The sequence below is a fragment of the Humulus lupulus genome, chromosome 4, assembly GCF_963169125.1.
Source record: "Humulus lupulus chromosome 4, drHumLupu1.1, whole genome shotgun sequence".
Taxonomy (NCBI): Eukaryota; Viridiplantae; Streptophyta; class Magnoliopsida; order Rosales; family Cannabaceae; genus Humulus; species Humulus lupulus.
In genome coordinates, this window is record NC_084796.1 from 31,527,454 (window position 1) to 31,534,559 (window position 7,106).

The following is a 7,106-nucleotide window of genomic DNA, read 5'->3' on the forward strand; positions in this document are numbered from 1 at the left end:
CTGGCAGGACACTGATAAATAGAGTGAAGACCACCAAAAATTTCACACCTAGCTGCCATCTGAACCGCATTAGCAGATACAGTGCTTTGCTGTAATTGTTTTGTCAAAGACGCTACTTGTGCTGTTAGAGCAGTGATTGCGTCCAGCTCATGCACCCCAGCTACCTTTCTGACCCTCGATGATCTCTCCTCAGACCACTGATGATTATTTGTGGCCATGTCCTCTAGCAGCTCATATGCTTCATTGGCACTCTTACTCATGAATGCCCCACCAGCTGCAGCATCGATAATCGTTCTCGTTGTACCACACAGTCCATTATAAAAATTGTGAACCAGCATCCCCTTTTCTATACCGTGGTCGGGGCATTTCCTCAATAACTCCTTGAAGCGCTCCCAAGCATCATATAATGACGCTCCATCCATCTGATAGAAATTATTAATTTCTCCCCTTAATTTAGCAGCCTTCGAAGGAGGGAAAAACTTAGCCAAAAATTTCTGAGCAAGGTCTTGCCAAGTATTGATAGAGTTTTCCTGGAGCGAATTAAGCCATCTCTTAGCTCTTTCCCACAGAGAAAATGGGAAGAGTCTCAACCTTATAGCATCATCGCTGACCCCATTGTACTTGAAAATGTCACACAACTCCAGGAAATTCGCCAAGTGCATATGCAGGTCTTCAGAAGGCAAACCCCCAAATTGAACAGTGGACTGCACCATTTGCAAAATCGCCGGCTTAATCTCAAAATTATTGGCCTCCACCGCAGTGGTCTTATACAGTTCTGTACTCCCGTTATAGTGGGCAATACATAGTCTCTCAGAATTCTGGCAGCAGGATTCTGAACCGGATGTTGCAGAACTTCTTGAACCTCATTATTCCTTTCATTTTGTGCCATCTCTACTGTCTAATGAGCCAACTTCTTGTTTCTTCTGTTTTGTTTGCACGTCTTCTCAATTTCAGGATTTACAGGAACAAGACTACCCACCCTTCTTCTGTTACGCATATAACAAAACCACCTGAAATTTACAAAGAAACGCAGCTGAAACAAATTAGAAACAAGACAAAAATAACCAAGTTAGAAATAAAATCAATTAGACTGATATTGATAGTTTTCAGTCCCCGGCAACGGCGCCAAAAACTTGTGCGGATTTTATATGCTACGCAAGTGCACGTATCACAATTTAGTAATAATCTTGGTAAAACCAAGTATCGTCCTCAAGGACTGAATCCTCAATTACCAGTCAATTAATCTTTTTTTTTTTTTTTTCTATTTGGTCAATTAGAATTTCGATTCTTATAGACAAAGCAAAATAAAATATAATATGCAGGAACAATAATTAAAAATTAAATAAAATAACAAATAATAGCAAAACCTTGGATTTAAACAATGAAAGAATAATTAGGATATTTAATCTCATCAACTATCCTCCCTATCATTCCCTAATACAAAATACTAAATTCTTCTTCTTTCTGCCTATTTCAATTAACGAGTTGACAAAAGCAGCTTATAATCATATTATGAATTATAAACTCAACCTAAGTGACAATTTCCTATATTTCTATGGTAAATTGAATCACAAAGATATCATTAATCTCAACAACTCAATAAATAGTTACACAATTAATATGGATACTCTCGTTCCAAATTAGAATTATGTCCAATATAACCAAAGAAAATTCAAATCGCACTTCTCAGATTTTGATTAAAAAACATATAGATAATGACTATAGATGGCCAATCAATAATCAATCAATAAGAACATGCTATACGGAATTGAAAGAGATTGAAGAAGAAAATTGAAATTGCATTAATTCATAATAGGGATTCAAGTGATTCAATTAAAAATCCTAAACAGAAAATTAATTCATAATCATAATTCTAATCACAAAAACATTTAAAAATAACATAAGAAAATAGATGAAAAACATGCAGTTTTTGAATTCTCCAAGCCTTCCAAGACTCTCCAAAAAAAAATCCGTATATCCTTTTTTTCCTTTCTTTCTTCCTTATAAAACCTAATTTTTTTTTTTTCAGTTTTTGAAGAGACGGGCCGCGGCTCTATATGTACCATGTCGCGGCCCGTGTCTCTAATTTCTGGGTTGTTGCCCTTCTATGCCGCGGCTCTCCTTAGCCATGCTGCGGCTCAAGTTTCTCCTCCAAAATATAGGTTCTGTTTCAAGGGCTAGCTGCGACTCTACATTGTTCATGCCACGACCCTTAAGACATTTCTCAATTCTTTAAATTTTAAGCCCGAAAAATCACCAACGCATCCAAATCATGTTGAGATCCATCCTTTCTCAAAAATATTATCAAAACTTGGATATTTCTTCTCTTTTTTGAACATTTTCCTCCAAATACTCAAATATTCCTGTTATTCACAAAAACAACAAAAACAAACAAACAACAGCATAAACCCGCACTAAATGAAAGAAAAATGAGATAAAAGACTACCTAAAATATCACCTAAACATGACAAAAACTAGACTCAACAATGACACTGCCTGATAAAAATGTAATTAGAAAGGTTAATAGATTTTAGACTTAACTCTAGTTTTGAACAACAAGTGGAGAGTCACAACTCATGCAATGACTAAATCAATTGACGACTCTATGAGTTACAACTTCTTATAAAATAAAATTATATTTTGAGAGTGTTATTATGAATTTTTAATGGAATAATTCATAGTTAATAAATTAATTTATTGACCTAAGAGTTAGTAAAATATGTTGTGAAAATTATGTACTCTAGTATATGCAATCGCAATCAAGTGATTAAGTGAAGTAAAACAAAGATTGTATATTAATTACCAATATCCTTAATTTTTATTCTATTTGATTATAGAAAATCAAATGATGGACAATTTATGAAAACAAATTAATTTACATCAATTTAAAAAAAAAACATAAGTGAATACGTAGCAAGACAAATATGAGAATCTCAATTAAATAAAACCCAAGGCTTTTGACTTCATAGACAAATCAACTTTAGTATCCCTAATCTAATCTTATAATTTATTCTTCTTATATTGATAGCGAGTTATCTACTATACTTTCTATCTGTTGTGAAAATTATATTTATTGCGCAAGTGTACACAATCACAAAAAAAGTAATACAATGACAAATGAGTATCGTCTCCACAGTGATTGAGATAGTATTAGATTGTGCAAATAAGTACTTAACAACTTAAAAATAAAATTAATTGGGATGGTTTTTGAATGTTAAAACTATATAAAAGAAACTTAAAAATACTTAGAATAATCACCAATGAGCGGGGAATAACAGCAAGGTAGATTCAACAATAAAAATTGGACTTGAATTACTAAATTCCCCTAAATCAATATACTGGACGAAATGCTACAACATCAATTTTAACAAACCCTCCCAGAGTAACAAAAATTCCCAATTTATTCATAGGATTTCTCCAAATTGTATGATAAAAGTTCCTCCACCTAATTAAACATATTCCTACCCCAATTCAGATTTTAAAACACAATTATAAGCATCAATTCTCATGAGTCATGCAAGGAAAATTATATATCCCTATATTATTTTCTAAATACATCCTAACAAAGGCTAGTATCTTGCACCATCCCATTAAACACACTTGGATGACAAAGAGATTTCATTTAATAATGCATTAAAATTTCATAACTATGATTTGGGGTTCATTAGTAATCCAAGTCTCAAGCGTTTAACTCATAGCTAGTTTAGCAAAACACAAACCCAAATTCAAACATGTAATCCATGTGTTACTAAAATAGCTATTCAAAAATAGAAAATACAAGATTTAGAGAGAGGGATAAGAATAAGAACAAAATTTTGAATTGATGATGCGTGATTTCTCCTCTTTGTCCTTCTCTTTCCCTTCTTTGACCTCTTGTACCTCTTCTTCCTTCTTTTCTTCAGCACTTTCTGCTTTCTAATGACTCTAACAATGGCAACTCTTACTTCTTACGGCTGGTACCTCTTGTTGCTTTCTCTAGTGTATAACTTTTACCAAAATTAGAAGCCCAATTAATTATTTCCTTCTTTAGCCCATCACTTTGGACCACACATTTAAGTCCAATTAACAACTAGCTGGCATTCTCTGGTCCACGCCACCTACACAAGTCTAAAGTGGTGTCACACAGCTGGCTTAATTTTCCATGTCATCAATTCCAACTCCAGGATGCTGCAGCACGAAGTTTAGCAATTCTGCATATTTCAACTTTTCCCAACTTCTTCTTGTCATCTTTTAATTCCATCTGGTTGCATTGCTAGCTTGAAATCATTTTACACAGAAAATAAAAGTAAATTAATTATTTAATTCCAAAATAGTTAGAACATTCAATTCTAAAATTAGACTTCACAAGACACAAAGATGAAATTAACTAAAAATTCAACAACTAAATACTCAATTCATCACTCATTTCTTACAAAATCAAATTTAATAGTAGAATAAATAACTCTATATCATAGAGTTATCACTATCCTTTCCCAAGATTTAATGTAAAACCTGAGTTTTTGAATTAACTACTATTCATATATTATTTGTTCTTTTTTTTTTTTTTTGGTAAAATACTAATTTGGCCCTTGTGTTTTGCCCGAATACTCGATCGACCCCTATGTTTTATTAAATGATAAAACAGATCTTATGTTTTACAAAACAGATCAATTGAATACTCTATGCTCAATTTGATCAAATTATTTTTAAATATGACCAAAATACTCTCAAATTTTTTAATTAATAAATTTATTAAATTTTAAAATATAAAATAAGAAAATGAAAAAAACATTTATTTAATTTCCTTTTTCTCTTTCTCTCTCCTCTCTCTTCTCTTCCCTCTCCCGATCTTCCTCACCCTTACCCAAAAAAAATTGCATCTCTCTATCTCTCTCATTTTCACCTCCACTCATTCTCTCTCTTTTCTTCTCAAATCTGGGGGTTGAACGAGGTTGGAAAGGCAGTGGCTTGTCAACAGCTTGGCCGTCGAGAGGACAGAGGAAGCTCGGCAACAACTTTCTTCGTCCCTCATACTGTCGAGATCTGCGTTCGTGGATCTGCGTCCCTCACACCGTCGAGCAAAGAGTTCCAACCCGAAGCCCATGAGCCCATTTCAAAGACAACCTCTGCCCATTACCTTTTCAGATCTTGTTCATAAATTTGCAAAAGAATTTCGTAAGTTGACCTATTCTCACACTTCAATTTTTTTTGGGTTTTTCAGATCTTGACGCCCACGACTTCATTAACTTGGATTTATCCTAAAAAGGATGTATTGGGGTGATCGGGAACCGATTTCTGAGTACTGGGACAAGGGTTTTGTGAGAACCAATGGCGATTCCATAGTTTCGTTAATGAGGATGGGAACTTACGCAAGGAGTAGATTTAGTGGTTAAGTGATAGGAGTGACTGCGAGTGCGGGAAACACTACTACAAAGGCTATGGTAGCTTTGGCTCTTGGAGGTTGTGGGAAGAAGGTTTATGAGAGCTTTCGAAATCGGAATAATGAAATTGGAGTTGCTCTGTCACTAATTGGGGGCCGAAGTTGTCATTGCTGGGTTGTTGCTATGACAATGGCTTGGTACACAATTTCTTTGAAAATTTTCTTATTTCTTAGATGTGTTTCAAATTTATGTGCTTTTATTGATTTCAGATTTGTAATTTTTTTCTACTTGACTTTGGATTGTTTATTGTATATGCATATGAGATTTTGTTCCCCCAATTATGGGTAAGATTGTTCTAATGGCTCGCAAGTTTGAATTTTTTTTTATAGAAGTTGTATTGTTGCTGAAATCTGGGTTTGAATGATGAACTCAAGAGCAAGCTTTGATTAATATTTAACAACGAAGCAAGGAGATGAGGGCTCACGGTCAAGAACAAAAGAAGAAGAAGAAGAAAGAGGGAAAATTAAAAGTTTTAATTTTAATTTTTCATTTTTGTTTGTATTTCTATACATAAATTAATTTTGAACTTTTGATGTTAATGTTGGGTAAGATCATGGCAGAAAATTAATTTTGGAGTTTTGATGTTAATGTTGGGTAAGATCATGGCAGAAAATTATAATTCAGTTTTAATTTTTAATATTTTAATTATTTTTTATTTTAAAATCATTTTAATTTATTTTATATTTTAATATATATTTATTTAATTCATTAGTTGAAAAAGTAAAGACATTTTGGTCATATTTGAAAATGGTTTGAGAGAGAAGGGAAAAAATGTGAGAGATAGGGAGAGAGAGAGATGGAGTGGAAGAGAGAGAGAGAAAGAGAAATATGGTTAGCGGTTGAGAGATTATCTCCTAGGTAGTTTGATGGTTGAAATATGGTTGAAATATAAGATAATGTAGGGTTGGAGTAGAATTAGGAGGGAAGTTAGAATTCCAACCCTATAAATAGGCCCTTTGTGCTCTTCATTTTCTCACACAATTTCGAAATAGCCTACAAGGAAACATTTACCTCTCAAACTCTGATTAAATCTCACCATACCCTTGTTTCCACTCTAGGCCGAAAACCTCAAGATCTCAACACTATATTGTTTTCAAAACCCTAGCGCATATCTCCATTTTTCCAAATTACACAAGAGCTGAAACCCAAAAAACTTATAAACTCCATTGTATTTTTCGAACCCTAGTTCCATTTCTCAAGTTTTCATGTTTCAAGTACCAACTTTCTACAAGGCTCGGGTTACTCATAGTGTTCGACTAGGGTTGCAATTTTGAAAGGTTAAGGTATGTTTTGTTAAGTCTTAGTGTTCAATCTAAGTTACATTATCTAGACCCTAATTCTAGTGTTGTGATTTTATGATTAAGGGAATATTTGGGTGTATGGTTCTAAAAGATCTTAAAGGTATGTAGCACAATTATTGTCATATTTTCTCCACAATCAAGGTAAGAAAAATTAAGTAGTTATATATTATGACTATAAGTAAGTTTTGCGACACTAATGTTTCAGGTACAAGAGGGTAATTGTAACCATGTATGGATTTAGATATGCATGGTCATATATAGTATCGATTTATTCACATGAAAGTATTATTATAGTAAAGTTTTTCGTAGACTTTTGACTTATATATGGTATTTTTGTGAATAAATGAATAGTTGTGGTATTTAAGGAAATGTTTTGTATGTTTTG

At 33.3% G+C, this 7,106-nt stretch overlaps 1 long non-coding RNA gene and 1 other non-coding gene across 2 annotated transcripts; both read left to right on the top strand.

The window, feature by feature from the left end:
- Window positions 1–348: 348 nt before the first annotated feature.
- On the top strand, window positions 349–455 carry LOC133833760 (small nucleolar RNA R71). Its single transcript, XR_009893123.1, has one exon. It is a non-coding gene; the product is annotated as a small nucleolar RNA R71 (small nucleolar RNA).
- A 3,496-nt stretch (window positions 456–3,951) lies between these two features.
- On the top strand, window positions 3,952–6,008 carry LOC133830294 (uncharacterized). The gene is made up of 2 exons (XR_009891984.1): window positions 3,952–5,557; window positions 5,750–6,008. It is a non-coding gene; the product is annotated as an uncharacterized LOC133830294 (long non-coding RNA).
- The last annotated feature ends 1,098 nt before the right edge of the window (window positions 6,009–7,106 follow it).